Source organism: Culex pipiens, chromosome 3 (assembly GCF_016801865.2).
Source record: "Culex pipiens pallens isolate TS chromosome 3, TS_CPP_V2, whole genome shotgun sequence".
NCBI lineage: Eukaryota > Metazoa > Arthropoda > Insecta > Diptera > Culicidae > Culex > Culex pipiens.
The window spans coordinates 83,641,735-83,669,035 of NC_068939.1; the positions used below are offsets into that span (position 1 = coordinate 83,641,735).

Genomic DNA, 27,301 nt, shown 5'->3' on the forward strand with positions numbered 1-27,301 from the left:
ATTTTTTGTCCATGATTTACTTTTACACCCCAGAATCAAACATTTATGAATTACTTTTCAAGGGAGCGTCCATAACCAAAGCCACTTATATGGCAGACGTGTATCCAGTAGACACACCTTTCCCCCCAAATATGAGCCTGATTGGTTGAAACTACGACTTGTGAGAGCCATTTTATCATTGTTCCCCGTGTCTCATTGATGACTACTCTACCCTATTAATAATAACTCAATTCAGACAAGAAATCAATATCAAAAAACAATTCCACAATAATCTATCAACATAAAAGCAATTATAATAATTATTCGGTTTTTTTAAAGAACAAGTCATAACTCAACTCATAAACTTTTTGGTAATTTGAAATTGTAATATTGTTATCTTGTAATGAATTGCGACACAATTTTTAAGATCATATGTCAAATTATTTCCAAAACCTCTTCTGTTCCTCGTAATGAAAGTTAATACCCCAAAAGCAAAAAGGAAAAACTCCCCAAAAGCAATTTGTCAGCCGTGCATAATCCCCGGTCATTGTCTCAAATCGCTGTCAGCAAGACCTTTTGCACCCATCAGGTCATTCCCGTACGTGCCGGGTCTCTTCCAGCAACTATTTACCATACATCGCAGCAGGACGGAACAGGACGTGTATTACCGCGCCAACCGTTACTAATGAGTAGTAAAACCGTCCAGCCGGCAGTGACTTGCCTTTTTTCCTCCTTTTTCCTCCGCGTGGTACGCCCTTAATCGTCAAGGCACCGTGTATGTTAGTAGCAACAATCCATCAGCATACATAAGCCCGTTGACGAAGACCGGTGACGACGGGTGGTCGACCGTGAAATGCTGCGCTCCAACCCTGGTGGAGCAGCTAGTCTGTCTGTTTGTGGTGGGTGGCGGTGGGTGAAAAACATCGAACTCGTGAACACCATAATGTGTGAATTTCCATTTGCGCGCGCGATAGAAGGTTTCAATGTGAGGGAAGCTATAAGAACCGTGAGCTGACATAATTAGTTTTTCTATGCAAGTCTCCAGACAAATTGGCGAATTTTTAGTATGAAAAGAGCAAGCAAACTTTTCTAATATGCCGCTGTAGATATTTTTTGATCAAATTTATTGTCTCCCGATTCGATTCGCTCAAAAACATTATTTTTGATTTTTTAATGAATTTTAGAGCATAAAAAAACAACTTTTGAGCTACAGTATGTAAAAAAAGTATTTACACTCCTTGGGCACTATGTACATTTTGTGATGAAACATGTAAACAATTTAAAATTTTACAGAAACCTAGTACTACGTTTTGTTCAGAAACTCATGCCAAATATTTTGCTACAAAAAGCTCATGAAAAGATGATTTCTATAAAAAGTTATATAACAAATACTATTACGAAAATAAAAAAGGTGCAAAAAAAGTTTGTACACCTTTCGAAAAATTAACATAAATAATGTTATTTGTTGACAAATCACCATAAATCCAGTCTCCCAACTCCAAATAGGCATCCTTGACTGATTAAAAAAATAGTTTGGATTGAATATAAAGTTTACTAAATACTTAGTATAAAAGTTTATATAACTCTGGAAATTCTAAATGAAAGTTATCTAAACATAATTTTGCAAACTTTTAATTCAACTAAATGTCAATATATTACCATATAATTGCTAAATAAACATTTTGGAGTGGGTATAACACCGTTTTGGGGGTATTTGTATCGATAGAATAGATTTTTCGTTGGAATTTCGTACCAACCCGGAATTACGTCGTAGGAAAATCCGCCGGCATCCGAACCGGTCCACGATTGACAAGTCAACCTATGTGGCATCGGAAAGGGCAACAAATTTCCGATATTTTGATACCCATACATCTAGGTTTTCTTTAAAACCTACGTTTTTAAATACCTGGGCAAAAAGTAAGTTTGATCCACGAGAACAAAAATTATGAAATTCCATACATTTTTGGCAGGTTGCTCAAACGAAACCAAAACAACGTTTTTGCTTAGGTATTTAAAAACGTGGGTTTTATAGAAAACCTGGATGTATGGGTATCAAAAGATCGGAAATTTTATGCCCTTTCCGATTCCACATAGGTTGACTTGTGAATCGTGGACCGGTTCGGATGCAGGCGGATTTTCCTACGACGTAATTCCGGGTTGGTACGAAATTCCAACGAAAAATCTATTCTATCGATACAAATACCCCCAAAACGGTGTTATACCCACTCCAAAATGTTTATTTAGCAATTATATGGTAATATATTGACATTTAGTTGAATTAAAAGTTTGCAAAATTAAGTTTAGATAAGTTTTATATAGAATTTCCAGAGTTATATAATCTTTTATACTAAGTAGTTAGTAAACTTTATATTCAATCCAAATTCTTTTTTTAATCAGTCAAGGATGCCTATTTGGAGTTGGGAGACTGGATTTATGGTGATTTGTCAACAAATAACATTATTTATGTTAATTTTTCGAAAGGTGTACATACTTTATTTGCACCTTTTTTATTTTCGTAATAGTATTTGTTATATAACTTTTTATAGAAATCATCTTTTCATGAGCTTTTTGTAGCAAAATGTTTGGCATAAATTTCTGAACAAAACGTAGTACTAGGTTCCTGTCAAACCTGAATGAATATTCATCAAAAACTGATGAAAATTCATCATTTTCTAGGGTAAATTTATCATTTATTTTGCCACAAAATCTGTCACCATTTCCTGATGAATATTACCATCATTTTTTTTCTGTGTAGTTCGAAAGTTCTCACATTCCAACTTGTCCCCCTTCTTGTAGATCGGGCATATTACTCGCTATTTTCACTCCTCCGGTAGCTGTTCTGTGTCCCAGACCTTGACTATCAGTCGGTGTAGACAAGTCGCCAGCTTGTCCGGGCCCATCTTGATGAGTTCAGCACCGATACCATCCTTACCCGCTGCTTTGTTGTTCTTCAGCTTCTTGGTGGCATCCTTAACTTCTCTCATCGTGGGTGCTGGCTCGTCCTCGCCGTCCACCATACCGCTGACGTCGTTTCCCCCGTCGCCCTGGTGCTCGTCGAAGTGCTGCTTCCACCTTTCGATCTACCACGCTCGTCCGTCAAGATGCCTCCGTCCTTATCCCGGCACATTTCGGCTCGCGGCATGAAGCCAGTCCGGGATTGACTGAGTTTCTTGTAGAACTTACGCGTTTCGTTGGAGTGATACAGCTGTTCCATGTCCTGGCACCCCAACTCTTCCAAGCGGCGCTTCTTATCCCGGAAAATATGGGTTTGCTGTCTTCACAACTATTTGTACGACTCTTTGTCCCCACGGGTGTTGTGCAGCAGCCACTTGTCCCGCGCTGCTTTCTTCTCGTCCCAAATCGCCTGACATTCCTCGTCGAACCAGCCGTTCCGTCGAACTCGGTCCACGTACCCGATGGCGCTCGATGCCGCTGCGAACGCAGTTTCGAGTTCCCGCGCGTACTGGGTAGCGACCTCAGGGTCGCCAGGTTATACCGCTGCGGGCGACGGTACCGGATCTTGTTGACCTCGGACAGGCGCTGGCGCAGCTTGCCACCACCAGGTAGTCGATGTCCGCCCCACGGTAGGTTCTGACGTCGATTATTTCCGAGAAGTGCCGACCATCGATGAGAACATGGTCGATTTGCGTCTCCGTGTCGTTTGGTGATCTCAAGGTGTACTTGTATAGGGAGGTGTGCTGGAAGAAGATATGTACTACCTATGGCCATGTTTCGGGTGGTAGCGAAATCGATGAGTCGTAGGCCGTTCTCGTTCGTCTGCTGGTGGGCGCTGAACCTCCCAATAACCAGTCTAAACTCCTCCTCCTGGCCAATTTGAGCGTTTAAGTCGCCGATGGCAATCTTGACGTCGTGTTTTGGACACTTCCTGTACTCGCGGTCAAGAAGCTCGTAGAAAGCGTCCTTGTCATCGGCGTCGCTTCCCATGTGCGGGCTGTGCAAGTTGATGATGCACATTCTGTCGTTGACTGCCCACCACCCAATCACGCGCTTCGACATTTCGCCCAGCACTATAAAAGCTGTCCCCAGAGCATTCGAATATGAGTCCGGTTTTGATATCGCGTAAAACGTGGATTTTTAAAATATCAAAATCCAAAAGAATGGTTTACCCCATACAAATTTATATGGAAAATTGAATCGCTTTGCGCAAAGTGAGGACTTAACCAATCGTTCTCAAACTTTAGGGAGTGGTTTAGGATTTACACCCTAATGAAGCATACGTGAAATTATCTGATCATTCCGATATTTTTTTTTAACACTGGAACGCCCAACGCATGTCCAACTTACACGGACGCCCAAGCCTCCAAAAAAAGGTGGAACGGTAACTTCAACTCGCTGGTTCTCGGGCATAAATCAACCAATTCTTGTTTCCAGTGATTTGAAAGAATGTCTAGATGATTCTAAAATTTTGCAGAACTTGATTTGAACAATTCGTAATTTCTGCGACCGAAAACATCGTTCCACCTTTTTTAAAAAGACTGCCTCCGCGGAATTTTCGGCGAAATTTTTTTTACACACGAAAAAAAATTGGAACGATGTTTTTGATCGCAAAAATTAGAGATTTGATCAAATTAAGTTCTGCAAAGTTCTAGAATCATCTAGACATCCTAACAAATCACTGGAAAGAAGAATCATCTTGATTGGTTGAGTTATGCCCGTTCCAACTTTTTTGAAGCCTTGGGCGTTGGAATGTTAATTTGAAGTAGAGGGTAACGAGTGGGAATTCCCGTGACAAATTAGATAGACTAACATTTCAAAAGGGCCAAACATTCAATATTACGCCCTTTTGAAATGTTAGTCTTGATTTAAAAAAATTGAAAATATTGTTTTCGAAAAGATCGGAAAATTTCACGAATGTTTCATATTTTAACATTGTTAATCGGACCATTAGTTGCTGAGATATCGACGTTAGAAAATGGTGGGTTGTTTGGGTGAGACTTAGAAAACATCAATTTTCCTGCCTTTTAAGCCTTTGCATGGCAATATCTCAGCAACTAAAGGTCGTATCAACAAAGTTAAAAAAAGCAAAATATAGAGAATTTGCTTTTCAAAAACATTTTTTCAAAGGAGGGCAGCATGTACACTAGTTTAAAAAAATGGAAAACTGCGACTATTTGCTAAAAAGTTTTCTTAAAATGGCTTTAACTTGAAAACGGTGCACTTAATCAAAATTTCACTAACATACTATTTGATTGCAAATTTGATTTTACATCGAAAAATGAAGCTGAAAAATTTCGATTTTTTGTAAAAATCAGTATTGATTCAAAAATGTATAACTCAGTCAAAGATTTTTTGCACAACCTGGAAATTTCTGGAAAAATTGGCATTTTATGTCCCCTAAAACATCTAAAAAAAAATAAATATATATAGATTTTTTTGCAAATCAGGTTTTAAAAAAAATTATCGTGTATCATTTTTTTCAGTGTAGTCCTTATCCATACCTACAACTTTGCCGAAGATACAGATTTTTGAATTTTCATATATCATTTTTGTTTGTACATAAATTTATGTAAAATAAATCTACAAACAACTTAAAGAAACCCATTTTTTGATTGAAACATTCTGAATCAAGATTTGAATCTTTTCCTAAAACAAACATGGCTGCCAAATGGCCGATCGGGAATGATGCCTTCCAGAACCTTAAACTTCTCGTTCCTAAAACGCAATATTGCAAACTCATCACAAGTCACGGTCCTCCGAAACCACGCTATTCCCCCCACTTTGCATTGAAGCATTTATTGCATAACTATGGCGTAAAAATATGCTGATGGATTTAAACACACACAACCCCCCTTTCTCCGCTTCTTTCCCACCCTCCTCCCCAGTGGCTGAGGGTTAAAAGTGCCATGATTGTGTCGTTGTACACCCAACAGTGCACAGTGCTGCTGCCCACTATCGTTTGCTGCCACGTACACGACACGTGAGCCAAAGGGGGGATGGTGAAGTGGGTGGGGTTGAATGGCTTGGCCACGTTTAATTTGCATCGTAATGAATATGAACCTCGACTCGCTGGTGTCCTGTGCGAAGTCGTGTCCGCCTCGCGGAGGAAGGTTTAACTAATAGGATCAAGCTGTTTATCCTCGCTTCCTGGCAGAGTGGTTGGGGGGTGACTGTCAGGAATTAAGTTTTTGTTTGTGTTGTTGTTTATCAATTTTTGTAAGCATAATTTAAAGACATGAAATTGAAAAATTGACTTCGTTAATAAGTGAAATTTGTAGGAATTTTAGAATATTTACAGAGGTTGTGTTTTGAATTGCATTTTAAAGTATTGTTTCTTCTTTTTTCAGGTAAATACGGTAATTTAGCATCAAAGCATCTTTAGAAAAGTCCCCAGACAACATGAACCCATTTCTGGTAAGCTCAATCCATCCGTCTCGTCAAAAGAGGGCAAGAACCCTTTACCATCACCAAACCATAACCCAACAGCCCACCTCGAATAGCGTTATTAACCGGATAGAGAAGATTTTCCACCTCCCGTGGGAACAATTCAGCTGTGTGACTCAAGTTCATCCCCCTTTTCCATTTCCCAGAAGCCTCCCCCCCACTCACTAAACATAATGTACACAAACACCTTAATTACTTGAATAATTTATTCATTTGAATTTATCCCTCCGACGAGGAGTGCTGGCTGCTCACAACCATGATCCAGAGTGGGTGGAGGAAATTGGTCTCGGCCAGGGTAGAAGAGGGGAGGTGGAAACCATTTCTAATGTTGTTTGGCTGATCAATTGAGCTTGGGAAAATCCCAATTTTCACTGGAGGGGTGTGAAGGAAATTGGCTGATGGGATTTGGCCAGGTGTTGGAGAACTTTGAACGGATGCTGCTGTTGCGGTCCTTAATTCGATTTAGTTGATTTAGGATGAGTTCAGCTGAATTATAAAGAGTGTTTTTTTAATAAGTAATCTTTAACAAACCTTAATTAAATTAAATTTTATTGAATGAGAAAAAATGTAATCCCTGTCACTTAAAAAATACCAAGTTCAAGTGCAAGTGTCATTACCCCGGTCAACGACTGAGCTGCGAAAGCTCGCCCGAAATTCATTGCCCAATAAACTTCGCATGCCGGATTACAAGCTCTGTCAGATTGACTACGACAAAAAAGTTACATCTTCACCTCCTCACCTCACCAGCGTGATGTCGTCTGAATCACTGTGATTTTTTTATCCCCCAACCATGAGATTACACGGCCAGGATAGGATTTTCCCGGAAGGACCTGGTCGTGACGCTGGTCGTGATTATTTGGCACTCTTGTTTTTGCAGCCAAAGTTTTTTTTTTTCGCTATCTGCTCGCTCGTTTTGTCGAGATAATCACGATAATGGTAATTCAAGTGGCCATTCATTTGCGCTGGACGTGGGGAAATTCATTTTCGCTAGCGGTGTGCTGCACTTAATTTTCATTAAATGGGAAGGAAATTGAATATAACTTTTTTTTGAACTGTCAGCCACTTTTGGGTGACCCTACAAAACCCTATAAAATTTTCCTGTTATAATGTTTCTCATAGGTTTTGATCCGGGTAATTTTTAAAGCAGGTTATTTTTTTTAATTTGGCCATTAAAAATAAACTAAAAAAATTATCCTGTATCTTTTCGGGATCAAATCCTAGCGCTTTGTGATGTTCTACAAAGTTTTTCCCCGGACCAAAACCTATAAGAAACTCAAGAGTATGAAAATTCGATAAGGTTTTAAGAAACTTTCTTTGAGAAGATGCTAAAAGTTAACATTCACCATAGTAAATAAAATTAAGTTCCATTCTAGCTTCGGATCAAAACTAAACCTACTAAACCTTTTAATCAAATGAGCTACACAGCAAAAAAAAGTTGAATTTTGGAATATTGAAAATTTGGTTGGTTGAATATTACTCATTTTTTGAGTGATAATAATTGTGTAAAAATGTGAACCTGATGAATATTCATCAGAAACTGATAAAAATTCACCAATTCCTGATGTAATATTACACATTTTTTTCGCCACAAAATCTGTCACCATTTCCTGATGAATATTACCATAATTTTTTTTTCTGTGTAAAATTATCAGGCTACCTTCTGGGGCCATATTGCTTGAAAATTTCGGGGGTGAGAATTCCAAAAAAATACCACGTGGTTTATGGATGAGATTATTTTGTTTTTTTTTTTTCCAAAATCACATTTTTTCAAAGATCATATCCAGATTTTAAACCTAGCGAAATAGATGCCTTATTTAATAGTTGTTGGTTAAAAGTTAAAAATAAAATCAGGATTATTTTTCCATGTACCAGAAACTAAACAAAAAATAATTTAAAAAGTAAAAAAAATATAAAAATTGTTTCAAACGCTTCAAAAAATTAACACAAAAAAACTCTTAAGCTGCATTCTAAACCAAAACCATGACATCTAACTTTCTCCTCAACCATCAGAATTTCCCATTCCGCTATAGCAAGCCAGTCATCACTGGCAGTCAGAGTAACTCGCACGTGTCGGAGTAGAATAAATTCAATACCATTTTCAATTTTATTTTATTTTTTGTTTAACGTACTAAAAGTTGGAAAAACCACCGAAAAAAAAAGAGTCACAAGTCTTGGTTATTTGATCAAGTTTAACGGAGCGGAACAAATCGACCGGGCACGCGGTGAACCGAGCAGCAGCAGAGCGAGAGCACATTTTGGGGGAGCAACTGTGAAAGTGGGTGGGATGGGTTGGGTGGTCAGCGGACTCGGTAACATTTGAACCCCGATTGCAAGAGTGTGTGTTCAGTTGCACCCGTTGCTGCTGCTGATTGTGGAGCAAAATTGTCGCAGTTTGTTTTGGTGCTTCGTTTTTATGACGAGGAGGGAGGACGGGGCCAGGGATTAGGGCAAGGACTAAATTTATGGGGATTTTAGGGTTGGGAGGGGAGAGGGTGTATTGTTAGTACTAACAAAATCAATATTCTAGCTGCGTTCCGGCGACAACTATAAAAGCAAGACCAAGTTTTATTGCACTAAAATGCAATATTTGTCAACGTTCGGACATTATTTGATTTGCGTTGTTCATCAACTGTTTGCAAAACATCGTCGTCAGCAAACAACGCTCAACTCAATTATCTGGCGCTCGAAAAACGATCCGCAATCAAAATAACCAAAATGTACGAACCTCAAATGGCAAATAATTAACGCAATCCAATAAAATGAAGGAGGCACAAAAATAAATAAATTTAAACCAATCGGAAGGTTGCTAATTACTCTGGCCGTGAATAAAAACAACCCCCACAAACGCACAATTTAAATGAAAATCACACACACAGAAATTAATTAAACCTGATGGCAACTTCGAACATTTTACCGCTACCAATAACGGTTGAACTCGGAATTTGCCCGCAAATAAAAAACGGTAACTTCAATCAAACTTGACACTTGGTTCCAATCAATTTCACATCAGAAAAGCTAACCCTTGAATAACCAGCTGTACACAGAATGATTTTTTTTCGCCAAAGCTACAAAAAAAGCAAAAAAACCTAAAATTACTAGTTCCTTTAATAACCAAAACATTATTTGAAAAACATTAACTTGACTAATCGAGCGGGTTCTTTAACTCAAAAATTGGTTAAAAAATTATGCTGATATTTTTTTTTTTAATTTACCCTTGAAAAATGCTGTCAGTTTCAAAAATCAGTTTCTACAAAAATACAAAAATACAAAAATACAAAAATACAAAAATACAAAAATACAAAAATACAAAAATACAAAAATACAAAAATACAAAAATACAAAAATACAAAAATACAAAAATACAAAAATACAAAAATACAAAAATACAAAAATACAAAAATACAAAAATACAAAAATACAAAAATACAAAAATACAAAAATACAAAAATACAAAAATACAAAAATACAAAAATACAAAAATACAAAAATACAAAAATACAAAAATACAAAAATACAAAAATACAAAAATACAAAAATACAAAAATACAAAAATACAAAAATACAAAAATACAAAAATACAAAAATACAAAAATACAAAAATACAAAAATACAAAAATACAAAAATACAAAAATACAAAAATACAAAAATACAAAAATACAAAAATACAAAAATACAAAAATACAAAAATACAAAAATACAAAAATACAAAAATACAAAAATACAAAAATACAAAAATACAAAAATACAAAAATACAAAAATACAAAAATACAAAAATACAAAAATACAAAAATACAAAAATACAAAAATACAAAAATACAAAAATACAAAAATACAAAAATACAAAAATACAAAAATACAAAAATACAAAAATACAAAAATACAAAAATACAAAAATACAAAAATACAAAAATACAAAAATACAAAAATACAAAAATACAAAAATACAAAAATACAAAAATACAAAAATACAAAAATACAAAAATACAAAAATACAAAAATACAAAAATACAAAAATACAAAAATACAAAAATACAAAAATACAAAAATACAAAAATACAAAAATACAAAAATACAAAAAAAATACTTTAATTTTCTCCTTTGGTTTTTTTGTATAGAATTCTGGTTTTCAATAATTGTAAGAAAGGCAATTGTGCCCAAAACTATGAAAAACAAAAAAAAACTTTAATTATTTGTTAGTTTAGATTAATGTTTTGTTAAATCCACATTTATAATCCAAAATTGAAAAATAGTTTTTCAAAAAAAAGATCTGATAATTCATCTAACGTCGAATAGGAATATATTATTTATTTATTTGATATTGGGCTACTCAGGGTTACAAACCAGTTCCCAACCAGTACTTAAAATCACTTTTTGAGCCCTTCGCACGCCTCAAACCGAGATGGCAACATCAAATAGAAACCGGAAAACATCTCTTCTTACCCTTGCTCAATCCTAAACCCCTTTCCCGCAGTTCAAACTGCATTCGGACTGACAAAAGCTGTGCCTGCTCCACCATTCATAGTTTTATGTACATTTCAAACAATTGGTTCTTGCCACTGCTGCTGCTGCTGCACTGTGAACTGTGCGGGAGTTGAATCAATAATTTCACCAAACCGTGCGAACTTTGCGTTGGAGCAAAGTGGCGTCTGTTTGTCAAACAGGCTTTTGCTCACCTTTTTGGGGGTGGAAAAGGATTTATTGAAATGTAACTGAATGTAGTGGATTTTCGCTTTAATTTGAATTAAAATTCGATCAGTTGTCTACTTAAGTATGGTAATCGCACGACTCGTCATGACGAATGACACCCTAATTAGCCAGCCCAACATTGATTGGAACAGTTGATGCAAAAAGTATCCATTTCCGTCAATTATGCAGGAATTTTAATTGATTCATCAACTGTCACAGAGATCAATTAAAAATGCAAAAATGTGACATCTGAATCAGACCAATTAAAGTATTTAAATTATTTGTGTTCATATTATCGCAGTCAAACTTCAAGAGTATTTTAGAAAATACAGGGTAAATTTTTTAACATCTTTCTTTCAATTGCCAGGAATTATTTGTTTTGTTGCACGTTCTCGATTGAGACTAGCTTTATTGTGCGATATTAATTACCGAATTCACAACACTTCAACTAACAAAGAAATTGTGGGAAATTCGTCCCGAAACCAGAACAAAATCAGCACCAGTCACACAATGTTTAATTGACTTTTCTGATGCCTGTTGGCTACTTAACGGAAAATCGTTTCCGCCCTGACAAAACCAGTCCAACCAGTCGAGAGATTGGTCTCGCGTCGACAGTGCCAATTAGCGTACATTCCGTGACCCGGTCCACAAACTCACCCACGTGTGCGGACGACAAATGTAGCGCGCGTAAAACGGATTAATTCCACAACCGGGCAAATGTTGACGGCTGAACTCGAAGTTGCCGTCTGGATGGTCGATGATGGTCTCTGGAATGGATCTAACGACATGTTCATGACATATGAGCAATTCTCTACCAAAACCGGAAATGGATTTTATTTGTATTTTTTAAATTGGCTCAAACTTTGTGGGGGCCTTCCCTATGACCAAATAAGCTATACAATTTTGGCAGCTGTCCATACAAAAATGGTATGTAAATATTCAATCAGCTGTAACTTTTGAGTGAATTTTCTGATCAATTTGGTGTCTTCGGCAAAGTTGTAGGTATTGTTGAGGCCAATTGAGAAAAAAATAGGTACACGGAAAAATTTTTTTGCAGATTTTTTTATCAACTTTTTTTTCACTAAAACTCAATTTCCCAAAATACGTATTTTTTTGATTTTCGAGATTTTTTTTATATGTTTAAGGGGACTAAAATCCGCAACTTTTGAGCTATCGAAAAACATGGTCAAAAAATCTACCGCCAAGTTATGAATTTTTGAAAAATAGTGATTTTTGGAAAAAAATCCAAATTTCATGCAAAAATAAATTTGAAGTTATTTTTTAATGCAAAATTGAATTTGCAATCGAAAACTACTCTACAATTTTTTTGATAAAGGGCTTCGTTTTCAAGATATAGCCACCGAAAGTTTGATTTTAGCTAAATATTTACAGTTTTTTGATTTTTAAAAATAGTGACCATGAGCGACCATTTCTAAAAATATTTTTTTTGAAAAGTTCAGAAAATTTGCTATAAAATTGTCTAAGAGACATTGAAGATTGGACCTTGGACAGCCACTTTAAGAAAAAGAAACACGAAAATTGAAGTTTTCTAAGTCTCACCAAAAAAACCCACCATTTTCTAATGACGATATCTCAGCAACTAATGGTCCGATTTTCAATGTTAAAATATGAAACATTCGTGAAATTCCGAACTTTTCGAAAAAAATATTTAAAAAAAAATAAATCAAGACTGACATTTTAAATGGGCGTAATATTCATTGTTTGCCCCTTTTATAATGTTAGTCTTGGTTTATTTATTTTCAAAATATTTTTTTCGAAAAGATCGGAAAATTTTACGAATGTTTCATGTATAAACATTGAAAATCGGACCATTAGTTGCTGAGATATCGACATTAGAAAATGGTGGGTTGTTTTGGTGAGACTTAGAAAACTTCAATTTTCGTGTTTCTTTTTCTTAAAGCGGCTGTATCTCAGCAACCCGAGGTCCAATCTTCAATGTCTCTTAGACAATTTTATAGCAAATTTTCTGAACTTTTCAAAAAAAATATTTTTAGAAATGGTCGCTCATGGTCACTATTTTTAAAAATCGAAAAACTGCACATATTTTGCTAAAATCAAACTTTCGGTGGCTATATCTTGAAAACGAAGCCCTTTATCAAAAAAATTGTAGAGTAGTTTTCGATTGCAAATTCAATTTTGCATTAAAAAATAACTACAAATTTGTTTTTGCATTAAATTTGGATTTTTTTTCCAAAAATCACTATTTTTCAAAAATTCATAACTTGGCGGCAGATTTTTTGACCATGTTTTTTGATAGCTCAAAAGTTGCGGATTTTAGTCCCCTAAAACATATCAAAAAATCTCGAAAATAAAAAAATACGTATTTTGGGAAATTGAGTTTTAGTGAAAAAAAAGTTGATAAAAAAATCTGCAAATTTTTTTTCCGTGTACCTATTTTTTCTCAATTGTCCTCAACAATACCTACAACTTTACCGAAGACACCAAATTGATCAGAAAATTCACTCAAAAGTTACAGCTGATTGAATATTTACATACCATTTTTGTATGGACAGCTGCCAAAATTGTATGGAGACTTGTATGGGTGAACCAATGACACAAAATAGCTTATTTGGTCACAGGGAAGGCCCCCACAAAGTTTGAGCCAAATCAAAAAATACAAATAAAATCCATTTCCGGTTTTGGTAGAGAATTGCTCTGTACAAATGAATGTTGGTATGTTGTCAACGGAAAATCGATTAAATCAAATCGCTACTTGCTTAAGGGGTTACATACATGTAGAAAATCACAAAATTTCATATTACAGAAAATTTATTGAATCCACTAAAAAGATTATTTTCAATCACTTCTGAAAGTTTCATGACGATATTTCGTGACTAAACTGAGTTAGAGACGATTTTAATTTACGGGTGCCACGATATCTCGAGATGGGATGGACCAATAGGGTGTAATATGGTTGTATGGAAAAAATAAAGTTGTCCAAATTTGGCTAGCACAGCAACTTTTTTGGTTCCTTATAGAGTCCTTAACAACTCCCCAAAGTTTGGGAAAGATTGGTTTAGTCCTCACTTTGCGCAAAGCAATTCAATTTTCCATACAAATTTGTATGGGAAAAATCATTTTTTTGAATTTTGATATTTAAAAAATCCACGTTTCACGCTATATCAAAATCCGGATTCATATTCGGATGCTCTGGAATGTGCTCTACAACTTTCCCGAAGAGAGTATGGTGCTAACTTGCTCCTATAAAAAGATACAGCGTCCTCAAAACTCGTCTAAAACGTGATTTTCGATCGAAAAACACGTTTTAGACGAGTTTTGAACAGGCTATATCTTTTTATAGGAGCAAGTTAGCACCATACTCTCTTCGGGAAATTTGTAGAGCACATTCCGGAGCATCCGAATATGAATCCGTCTTTTAGTATAGCGTGAAATTTGGATTTTTAAATATCAAAATTCAAAAAAAAGTTTTTTCCCATACAAATTTGTATTGAAAATTGAATCGCTTTGCGCAAAGTGAGGACTAAACCAATCGTTCCCAAACTTTGGGGAGTTGTTTAGGACCCCAGAAGGAACTAAAATAATGCTGTGCTGGAAAATCGGTTTTGATATTACACCCTAATGGGCCAAATTGGTGCATGACGAAGCCGGATTTAGAAATTTTGCTTTTTTAAAAAATACAAAAATCAAAAACTGTATTTTTTTATATAAAAAACACAAAAATATTTTTATCTTTTTTTTAAAAAAAAGTTTTTTGAAAATCGGCTTTCGTCATGCACACAGGACCGGTTTGACGAGTCTTCACCAAAATTGTGAGCCAATTTGGTCAAGGCAGTATTAAGATATCGTGGCACCCAGGGATGGAATAATCGCAAACATTTTTTTTTTTTCATTTTTTTTCATTTTCGCTTGCGAACTTTTTTCACCCGCGAAAGAGAGAGGAGGCAAATCACGCAAAAGAAAATCTCTCACGAATTTCTCCAAAAAATCAATTTGTGGATGATTTTTTGTGATTTTCTTTGTTAGCATCACTTAAAACTATTAACTACGCTTTGTTTACACTCATTGCCCAACTACAAAAAGTGACAGTTCTCTTTTCGACCTGTGACTTTACACATGCAAGTGTAGTAGTGAAAAAGATGTTCCGCCGAATAATCAAGATGATGATTTTTATTCCATCGCTGGTGGCACCCGTTTTTTGAAACTGCTTACTTCAAAAAGCTTTATCTCGGCAATGATACAATCAAATGTCTTAAAATTTGTTTTGATGATAGATGAAAATTTATATTTTAATGCCCTGAAAACAGACTTTTAATAAAATTAAGTGTGACCTCACACCAACCTCTGACTTTTTTTTGTCGAATTACATGTATGTAACCTCTTAATGCCAAATGACATTGTTTTGTAATTTAGAGAAAACAATGCAAAAAAGTATGAGATAGAAGAAAAAACATGCTCTCAATATTGTTTTGTTGAGATGTTACAGGGACAGCAAGCGTGACCGAATGGTTACGCTGTCCGCTTTATGAGCGGATGATCATGGGTTCGATTCCCATCTTCTCCAACCTAAGGCAACCTTCCATCGGATGAGGAAGTAAAACGTCGATCCCGGCCTTGGTTGTTGTTAGGCCGTTAAGTCGTTCCGTCACACCAAACTAAGTCCTCTCCGGTGGAATCGCTGGCGGCGGTTGGATGGTTTGATTTTTGATTCGAACACTAAAATAAACCAAATTCAATATACAAAATCGATTGAACTCATTTTGTACAATCACAATTTATAGTTGTTGCTATTTTAAAATTTGTCTTTCTTTCAAATCTTGAAGTATTTCTCAATTTTTCATCCATTACTTAATTCAGACTAAAATGTTAATATATTTGAAAAGCATGAAAGCAACTGTTATGTGAAAAGAAAACAAGGCCATTCACACTTACAAAATTGTAGCATCCACTTGTTACATTCACAAGCCGTATACAATTCTCAACCAACCCTGCAGCACCAATTTCGGAAGTGCTCATCCTGCCATTCATTCAACTGTATCCATTTTCGGAAGCCTTCGCTCGGGGAATTAAACGATTTATAGTGCCAAAGTAGTGTAACTATTAATTTCCCTAAAACAAAATCTGCTCCACCTCGGCGTACCCACCTTCACATTTTCCGGGTGAAAATGAAATCACTTTTCCATTCATTTTCCAAACAAACCACCCACCACCCCCAAAAACATAGTTCCGAGAGCTCCGGGAGAACCGTCAGCCGGGGCTGGGTTGGGGCAAAGCGGCGCTCGGGGATTATCCGACACCTTTTCTGGTCGGTTTTCCTAGAACCGAAAGTGTTACCAACCAACCTGCCGACGGTTCTAGCTCTAGAGAGGAGGGCACGTGTGTGCAGACACATTCCGGGGCCCCAACGATTACACGAAAAGCCGGGGCACGAAAGTTTACACCGCACCGCACGCCGGGGCTTGAATTTTAATTGTTGTAAAATTTATGGCCGCTCTGTGTGGTCGGGGACCGCTGGGAGCCTTTGTGGTATTTTAGACCGACACTTTGAGAATTATTTTGTAGCTACTTTTTGAATTCAATGCAACTGAACAATTGCAGGTAATTTTTTTAAATATGAATATAATCTAACAGTATCTTGTGAAGAAAACAATTACACATTACTAACATATTAACACATTCTTCACAGTGCAAAATTTCACCAACTACCAAATAGTTGCACTGCAATACTATCGTCGGGTGGGCGCGCTTCACTTTCTAGGAAATAAGTTAATGAAACGGCGCTAAACGGTGGACTGAATTTATTGGACGAAGCGGATAAATAGTTGCGAATAATCGTGCCGGAGCACATTATCTGATTAAAATGCAACCTAGTTCCTCCCTTCCCCGCTGAATAGTAGAACATTTAATGGGCTAGCCAGGTGTGCAGCTTGGGTGGAGTGCTTACTCGATTCCAAAGTGGATTAGTTTGATTATAATATCGATATCAGTGGTAATGTTATGTTGGTTGCATAGTTGTTGTGGAAGTTTATCGGAATCGATACTGAATTAAAATTGGTTTTGGGTGATGTCTAGTCTTTGATTATTGAATTCTATATGTGTATTGTAATCATCACGTAATATCGGTGGTGAACGTATTTTTTATACGAAATATTGATTGATACGAAATATTGAATGACAACCAACTCACACGAAATCGGAATAAGTACACAGCAAATAAAGTAGTAATCCAGCTGCGTGTAAAAGGCCTGGGTGTAAAATAAATTTTGCATTATTCTATGAGATTCTGTGTAATATTACACCCTGAAATATGTAGCCCATTAGTATGGGAAACCTACTTGACCGAAATGTGGAGCTCACATATACGTTTATCCTTTACATTTATCATTGGTCTGATGGCCGAGCGGACTAAGGCGCCAGTCCTTACTGTAGGTGCTGGGTTTGAATTCCGTCGGTTGCAACTTTTTTTTGTGTTTACAAAAATTGTACAGGCAGCGTGTAAAATTAAGTGTTTATTTTGACGAAGGTGATGTGCATGCTTTTGCATGCGATTTTACCACCAGATTTTTAGCTGTGTAGTGCCGACCCCTCTTTGATTTACATGAAAGATGATCTCAGGGGTAACTTTGGACTCCGATCACGAATCCAAGGCCCTTAACTTATATCACAACTCGACATTTTTTAATATGATGTCAGTGAACGCTTTAGTTTCGTCCAGGTATGATAGATTTGTGCCCTCTAAAAAACCCGAATTGTCAGAATTGAATTTAAGTGAATTTTCAGCAATCACATCAAATTTTGGGAGAACGCGTGCTATATATTTTAACCCAGGAACGCCCAAGCCTCCAAAAAAGTTGGAACGGTAACTTCAACTTGCTGGTTCTCGAGCATAACTCAATCAATCGGGACAATTCTTGTTTCCAGGCTTTTGTAAGAATGTCTAGATGATCCTCAAATTTGGACATCGTGTCAAATATTGTATTAAAATATGAGATGATGTTAAGTTTTAAAGTGTTCAAAGTAAAATAACTGTATAAAAGTCTTTTCTATATCTTTGTTGAAAGACACGCTGACGGTTAAATCGTGGTGCAAAATAAAATGTATTTGATATTGAAATAACTGTGCGCGAGTGTTTTGGTGGGTTAATTAGAAATACCTTCCCATAGCATCATAGCTCGAAGGATTCTGCGACGGGTTTATTATTAAAGTCCTCCTCATAGCATCGTAGCTCGGGAGGCATCGAAAAGCCACCTTATCCTACTAACCCAAAAAATATTAATCACGTGATGCTTGAAGGAGATGCTGTGGATTCAACGGTCTCATGAGATGTCAACAGGTAGATATATCGATGCCTCTGTGCTCTGATGTACTAACTGACTTTTAGGCCAAAATGAGTTAATGATGACATCTTCTAGCTAATTAAATTCCCTACAAAACGCTTCTAAGAGATCTGAAAAATTCGTTTCCTATGCGGAGATATCGCCCTGCAACCATTTGTACTAACTGACATTTTCGAACGCATCATGGAAGTGCTCTCTTATTTTTCATCATGGCTTGACCTTTTGAAAACACGCAAATCCATAAAAATACGATTATACTATTATATTATGGTAAATTGCCAGGTGTCCTTACTAGTTTGAGCAATATTATGGAGCACTATTTTGGAAGGCAATTACAGTATGTAAAAAAAGTATTTACACCCCTTGGGCACTATGCACATTTTGTGATGAAACATGTAAAAAATTTAAAGTTTGACAGGAACCTAGTACTACGTTTTGTTCAGAAACTCGTGCCAAACATTTTGCTTCAAAAAGCTCATGAAAAGATGATTTCTATAAAAAGTTATATAACAAATACTATTACGAAAATAAAAAAGGTGCAAAAAAAGTTTGTACACCTTTCGAAAAATTTACATAAATAATGTTATTTGTTGACAAATCACCATAAATCCAGTCTCCCAACTCCAAATAGGCATCCTTGACTGATTAAAAAAATAATTTGGATTGAATATAAAGTTTACTAACTACTTAGTATAAAAGTTTATATAACTCTGGAAATTCTATAGAAAACTTATCTTAACTTAATTTTGAAATCTTCTAATTCAACTAAATGTCAATATATTACCATAAAATTGCAAAATAAACATTTGGGAGTGGGTATAACACCGTTTTGGGGGTCTTTGTATCGCTAGAATAGATTTTTCGTTGGAATTTCGTAACAACCCGGAATTACGTCGTCGGAAAATCCGCCGGCATCCGAACCGGTCCACAATTCACAAGTCAACCTATGTGGAATCGGAAAGGGCATAAAATTTCCGATCTTTTGATACCCAAACATCTAGGTTTTCTTTAAAACCTACGTTTTTAAATACCTGGGCAAAAAGTAAGTTTGATCCACGAGAACAAAAATTACGAAATTCCATACATTTTTGACAGGTTGCTCAAACGAAACCATAACAACGTTTTTGCTTAGGTATTTAAAAACGTGGGTGTTATAGAAAACCTGGATGTATGGGTATCAAAAGATCGGAAATTTTATGCCCTTTCTGATGCCACATAGGTTGACTTGTGAATTGTGGACCGGTTCAGATGCCGGCGGATTTTCCGACGACGTAATTCCGGGTTGGTACGAAATTCCAACGAAAAATCTATTCTATCGATACAAATACCCCCAAAACGGTGTTATACTTACTCCAAAATGTTTATTTAGCAATTCTATGGTAATATATTGACATTTAGTTGAATTAGAAGATTTCAAAATTAAGTTAAGATAAGTTTTATATAGAATTTCCAGAGTTATATAAACTTTTATACTAAGTAGTTAGTAAACTTTATATTCAATCCAAATTATTTTTTTAATCAGTAAAGGATGCCTATTTGGAGTTGGGAGACTGGATTTATGGTGATTTGTCAACAAATAACATTATTTATGTAAATTTTTCGAAAGGTGTACAAACTTTTTTTGCACCTTTTTTATTTTCGTAATAGTATTTGTTATATAACTTTTTATAGAAATCATCTCTTCATGAGCTTTTTGTAGCAAAATGTCTGGCATGAGTTTCTGAACAAAACGTAGTACTAGGTTTCTGTCAACATTAAATTGTTTAGATGTTTCATCACAATATGTACATAGTGCCCAAGGGGTGTAAATACTTTTTTTACATACTGTAGCACAAGTGTGCACATCTGGATACGTGAAGAAGTTGTAAGTTAGACGAAGTGTGTCAAATAATTATTTAGTGGCAGAGTTTTATTTTAATTGGATGACCCCTAAGTTAAGCTAAGTGTGACATTGGTAGGTGAATGTTATTGTTACGTAGTTTTTTTTGGATTGGATGACCCCTGCATTTGTGCTAAGTGTGTACAACGACTTAAAAAATGTTTTAATTGCGATGTTTTACGGTGTAACGAATGTCACGGTGCCAAGAATGCTACAATGCAACGAATGTTGCGGTGTAACAATTTTACGGTGTAACCATACTACGGTGTAACTATACTGCGGTGTAACGAATGTTATGGTGTATAGAATGTTACGGTGTAACGAATGTTACGGTGTAAAGAATTTTACGATGTAACGAATGATGCGGTGTAACGAATGTTATGGTGTAATCATACAACGATGTAACGAATGTTACGGTGAAATGAATGTGACGGTGTAACGAATTTTACGATGTAACGAATGATGCGGTGTAACGAATGTTACGGTGTAAGGAATTTTACGGTGTAACGAATGTTACGGTGTAATGAATTTTACGGTGAAACGTATGTTGCGGTGTAACGAATGTTACGGTGTAACGAATGTTACGATGTAACGGATGATGCGGTGTAACGAATGTTACGGCGTAACGAATGTTACGAATGATCGAATGTGTATCGAATGTTACGGTGTAAGGAATGTTACGGTGTAAGGAATGTTACGGTGTAATGAATTTTATGGTGAAACGTATGTTGCGGTGTAACGAATGTTACGGTGTAACGAATGTTACGATCTAACGGATGATGCGGTGTAACGAATGTTACGGCGTAACGAATGTTACGGTGAAATGAATGTTACGGTGTAACGAATGTTACGGTGTAACGAATGTTACGGTTTAACCAATGTTACGGTGTAACGAATGTTACGGTGTAACGAATGATGCGGTGTAACGAATGTTACGGTGTAACGAATGTTACGGTGAAATGAATGATACGGTGAAACGTATGTTGCGGTGTAACGAATGTTACGATGTAATGGATGATGCGGTGTAACGAATGTTACGGCGTAACGAATGTTACGGTGAAATGAATGTTACGGTGTAACGAATGTTACGGTTTAACGAATGTTACGGTGTAACGAATGTTGCGGTGTAACGAATGTTGCGGTGTAACAAATGTTGCGGTGTAACGAATGGTTCATGGTTCACTGAACCAGGATTGAACCACAAAGGGAGGTTTAAGCCGAACCAATAGGTGAACCTAGCCTAACCGGTTCATTTGAGAACTCTTGTTGTGCACGCTTAGCACAACGGCAGGGGTCGTCCAATAAAAAACTACGTAACAACAACATCCACTAACCAAGTGCACACTTAACCTAACCCAAATATCCAACTCAAACACCCTTCAAGAAGTTGTGCACATTTAACACAACTGCAGGGATAGTCCAATCCAAAAAAACTACGTAACAATAACATCCACTAATTAATTGCACACTTAATCTAACCCAAATATCCAACTCAAACACCCTTCAAGAAGTTGTGCACTAGGATGTAACAAAAATGACTTTTTGGCGGGCATTCAAGGGTTTGTTCCGGTGGGCATACTAAGCCCAAATCCAAAATATGAGCTTGATTGGACGTAACAGGAGCTGGCGCTCCGCCCTTTAATTTTAGATGGGATTTAACCCGTAAAAAAAGATTTTTTTCAAAAATGTCACTTTTTGAGGCATTTTGGCCACTGGAGCGTTTATTTTCAACATCATTGGCGTGTAGGCCAGATCCTTGCGCATCTTCTGGTATATATAACATTGAAATTTGGAGCACCCTGGAGTTCGGTACAGGCCTTCAAAGTTTGGCATTTTTTCGAAAAATCGGTCCCGGCAAAAAAGATATGCGTCGCGCCTCGCGACGCCCTAGACGCCATTTGATTTTGCCGGGGCCGATTTTTCGAAAAAATGCCAAACTTTGAAGGCCTGTACCGAACTCCAGGGTGCTCCAAATTTCAATGTTATATATACCAGAAGATGCGCAAGGATCTGGCCTACACGCCAATGATGTTGAAAATAAACGCTCCAGTGGCCAAAATGCCTCAAAAAGTGACATTTTTAAAAAAATCTTTTTTTACGGGTTAAATCCCATTTAAAATTGAAGGGCGGAGCGCCAGCTCCTGTTACGTCCAATCAAGCTCATATTTTGGATTTGGGCTTAGTATGCCCACCGGAACAAACCCTTGAATGCCCGCCAAAAAGTCATTTTTGTTACACTCTATTGTGCACATTTAGCACAACTGCAGGGATCGTCCAAACCAAAAAAAAAAAACACGTAACAACATCATTCACGTAGTTGTGCACACTTAGCACAACTGTAGGGGTCGTCCATGTTCAAAGACTAAGTATTAATTTTTTTGGAGCACTTTTGTTATATTCGATACAAACTAAGAATTCATTGCAAGAGACACACTTGTTCTAACTGCAATCTACCATAACAGTTCTATGGTTTGTGTCCTGGATATCTTGCATTTCTGAAAAGGTCGTATCCCAAGTAACATTTTTTTCCAAAAGTTCTACAAGAGCTCTTCAATATAGCTACAGCATAGCAGTTTGGACCGCGGTAGGATAAAACTCTCTTCAAGTACTCTTCCAAACTCCTGAAGAAGTTTTGAAGAGAATTTTATCCTACCGCGGTCCAAACTGCTATGCTGTAGCTATCTTGAAGAGCTCTTGTAGAACTCCTGGAAAAAAATGTTACTTGGGATGACATGATGGAAATAAAATAAACTGGCTCAAAGTTTTTACAAAATCATTTTTTTCTGTTTGTAAGCGTAGAACTATTCGGTTTTCGTCATAGTTGGTCTTATTGAAGCTATTTCAGGGATTATCATACTTATATTTATGAAACCTCACACTTCATTGAGTTGTTCTACATAAAATTCAAGTTTTAACGGTAGTTGCTCTCAAAAACTACAATTTTCACAATAAATTCAATGATAAACAAGTCTATTATAAAAGTATTGTTGAGAAAAATGTTCCTTAACTAACAACAATCCAAATTTAATACGCAAAAAAACATTGAAACAACAAATAACTACTATTTTTACAATAAAATTACTCTGCGCACTTTTGTACCAAGTGCCACGTTGGAAGTATACACGACTCTGCCATCGAAGAAGCATTTTAGCTCAACTGCAAAATTCGCCCTGTGCACGTTTGTGCTAACTCATACAAATCACTGTTCAAGACACACTTGTGCTAATTGCAAGCATGATTTTTTTTCGTAATTTCTCTGCCAAATTTTTTTTTGCATTTCAAAGGTTTTCATATTTTACCATATCTTTAAGTTATGTCAGGAGCATACTTTATAATTATTAGGACAATTGTTTTTCGACTAGTTTCTCAGAAACAGTTATTCAAAGTTAAAAAATCGATTTTCTCATAACCACCAAAATGTCAGTTAGTATAAAAGAGCACACAAGCATCGATATAGCGAAAAGCACATGAGCACATGAGTCTGCAACTTCAACTAACGTCATGATTCGAAATCCGGACACTTAGCAGCATATCATTTTTGTTATAGCTGGCAAAAAATCATGCAATAAGTAGGAAATGTAGAAATATCATAAGGATGTAGAATAAACAGACAATTTCAAGAAAATACATGCAAAATATGTCTTTTCAAACATTTTTTCATCAGAATTTTAAAATTAAAATGACTTGTTGTGCTTCGAATCCCGGACACTGATAAAAGCTGATTCGAAATCCGGACACTTTTGCTTCGAATTCCGGACACTCGATTTTACTTATGAATCGCACAAATTTGGACTGAAATGTTATTGAATGGCATTCTTTAGGTCTCAAATAAGCTGTTAACATCAAAACAATCGATAGTTTATATAAAAATTTGCTAGAATTTAAGAAAATCAAAACCATAAATTTCTGCTGTGCCTTCTCGGTGCTTCGAACGCCTATGAAATATTTCAAGCGAAATGTTTCGCATTTTTGGTAAACTTATAATTTTATTGTATTTAATTGTTTTGGCATTAACTACAGCGTTCAAACAAACTTTAAATGAAAGTTGATGTTGGAATTCATCAAATGACACAGTTTTGACATTCATAATTCGAACTTATATCCAAATAATTGATGAAACAAGATGAAGTGTCCGGGTTTCGAAGCGTCCGGGAATTCGAATCATGACGTTATTGGACTAACACTCCTCCCTTTTGTTGAACTGCAGGCTTCATGGGAGGGCGCCGGTATTGACTAATAAAGTTGGGGTCTTCAGGGGTTAAACAGTAAACGGATGGCTGATCATTTTTGATTAATGATAAACAATTAATCAAAAATGATCAGCCATCCGTTCAACTGTTCTGCCAATAACGGAGTAGCAGCTCATTGGCAGTCAACCATGCTCATGCGCATGCTCATGTCTAGATGATCCTAAAATTTTGCAGAGCTTGATTTGAACAAATCTGTAATTTCTGCGACCGAAAACATCGTTCCCACTTTTTTTTAAACGACGGATTTTTTTTGCGAATTCAAAGTTGGAAAGCAAAAATTACAGATTTGATCAATTTGAGTTCTGTGAAGTTCTAGACATCCTAACAAATCACTGGAAAAAATAATCGTTGATTATTTTATGAAAGAGTTATGTATACTGTCAATGATTTTTTCCCGACATCCAAAAACAGTGATTTATATTTATAATCTTTTTTGTATCTTTATTTCTACTTTTTTCTTGAAAAAAATATTTACTTAAAACCTCTAAGACATGACTGTGTGTGTGTACTTTTCCAGCAAAAGCTGGATTAAATTTTGTCAATTTTGCAAAAGGAAACATTCAAGAATCAATTGAATATGTATGACTACAAAACAAAATTGTTTATTATTTTTTGAATTATGATACTACATATTTGGGTAAGAAAGAATTAACAGGTTATCATTTGGTGATCATAGCGATATAACACAATTAGAGTTTTCCAATCACATTAAAAATGCTTCAAAAACATAATGGTGCATGCGATTAAGTGCATGAATGCAGTGCATGCGATAAAAAAAAATCAAAAATATAAGAAGTTTTTGAATAAACCTGCATTATAACAAATCGTCAGCTGTGTGCTATCTTGTGACATAGACCATTTTGGTCGAAAATGAGTTAATGATGACGTTTTGCTATACTTAACAAACACTACAAGATGCTTTAACCCGATTTTGGAAACTCGCTTCCGTTTCCCGGATATCGCAATGCACACTTGTGACATAGACCAATTTATCATCAAAATGATCGTGCACACTTGTGACACGTCATACATGGTGTTGGAAAATGTGGAAAATTTTTCTTGTTTTTCACAAATTTATGTTGATACACATTTTCTGAAGGCAATGCAATCTGTTGTATTTGAAAATATACTGATTAAGTCGGTTAAACTATTGATTTAAGTCTATTTTAGTTTGTATGAAAATTCTGTGCACACTTGTGACACGTAGTACAATTTTACTTTCGAAACACACTTGTGACACGTGCTTTTAAGATTTTTGATTACATAATTTACTGTATCTTTTAACAGGTGTAACCAAATTAGTTGAAACTTGGGTCGTTTGTTAAGCGATAGTATACGATTGCTTCAAAAAGTTTGACTCTACCATTCAAAGTTTTGAAAATATTTATCATCAAACTTTAAAAATCGATTTTCTCGACAAGTACTAAATGGTCGTTATCACAAGATAGCACACAGCTGACGAAATACTGAACAATCAACAAATAACAAATTTTTTGATTAATTTTAAATAACTCCTACTCCAAGTCCGACTCCGGGTTATCAGAAATTTTCGGCTCTGACTCCGACTCCAACTGTTCGAGTATTGACGACTCCGACTTCGACTCCAGGTCTCCAATAAGACCCGACTCCACCGACTCCGACTCCGACTCCACAGCCCTGTTAAGTTGTATCAAAAAAGAGTAATTCAGGAGTAATTTAGAATACGTTTGCTGCCGCTGATCGCTTAAATGTCCCATATGCATTTTCATCGTTTTTGAATTATTGATGTTTGTCTGTATCACTGTGTAATCTCACTATTCAAGATTCCCCAAATTAATTATCTGCTTGACAAAGACAGTGCGCCTGTCTCTTCAAAAGCCACTTTCCGACCGAAAAACAATTTCCTCTAATGAATGTACCCACGTAAGTAGCAGAAAGCAGTCATTCAGTGGCGGCGGAAACTGTATCAAAACCAAGCTCATTAATTCAAATGAGTTAATCCCGCTTTGCCTCAAGCGCACCTCAATCGAAGGCTTCGTGACTAAAGCAAATACAATCAGCCTACAAAACTACGAGTAGCATTGCTACTTGTTGTAGGTTGTGATGAAGTGGGTGTGTTAGTGGGATTTTGGGTTGATTGAAAACCAAGGCGAATGAGAGTTACGTGGTTTTCGGTTTTAGGTGGAGAGATTTGTTTGTTTGTCATTAGGGAGCGGCCGTGGCTGACTGGTTACGGTGTTCTCTTTGAAAGCGAATGGTCCTGGGTTCGATTCCCATCTGCTCCCAACGAGAAAGTATAGGAAATATAAATCTTGAAACTCTGAACATGTACGAAAAACCAAAGTTGCTTGAGTCGGGGTTCGATCCCCCGTCCTTTTGGATTGGTAAGCAAAAATGCTAACCACTATGCCTTCGCGACTTGGTGAGCCATGACTGGAATTAGGAATACTGTTACTATCAACTATATACGCGCTGGGTCCTTTGTCCATTTGACAAGGGTTCGGAAGTTCTAAATAACGTTTGAATCCGATTGGTGCAAACGTTCTTCAGGGCGGGGCCTGTCGACTCAAGCTGAAGTACCTCGCGCACGGCTAGCCAGCGTAGAAATGGGTCACCGAAGCTCGGCAGAGCTAACACCTTCCAAATGCCTATGCGAGTTATTTGCATGTATAGCATGTAGATCTAAAAATACACTCAATTTGTAAGAAGCGGCCGCGTGGTCCCGTTTGGTTGGTTGCACACACACACAGAGATTTGTTTGTTTGTCATTTTTCACGGAAAAATTAACAATTAATTTTTTTGTTTGCC

The 27,301-nt window shown here is 36.3% G+C and overlaps 1 protein-coding gene across 1 annotated transcript in view; it reads left to right on the forward strand.

Annotated features, from left to right (window-relative positions):
* Positions 1-6,300: 6,300 nt before the first annotated feature.
* Positions 6,301-27,301, forward strand: part of LOC120427466 (uncharacterized) — a 136,312-nt gene continuing 115,311 nt past the window's right edge. Inside the window, exon 1 of the mRNA XM_052710363.1 lies at positions 6,301-6,351. The gene's annotated coding sequence lies outside the window, so the exon portion shown is untranslated. The remainder of the gene's footprint in view (positions 6,352-27,301) is intronic.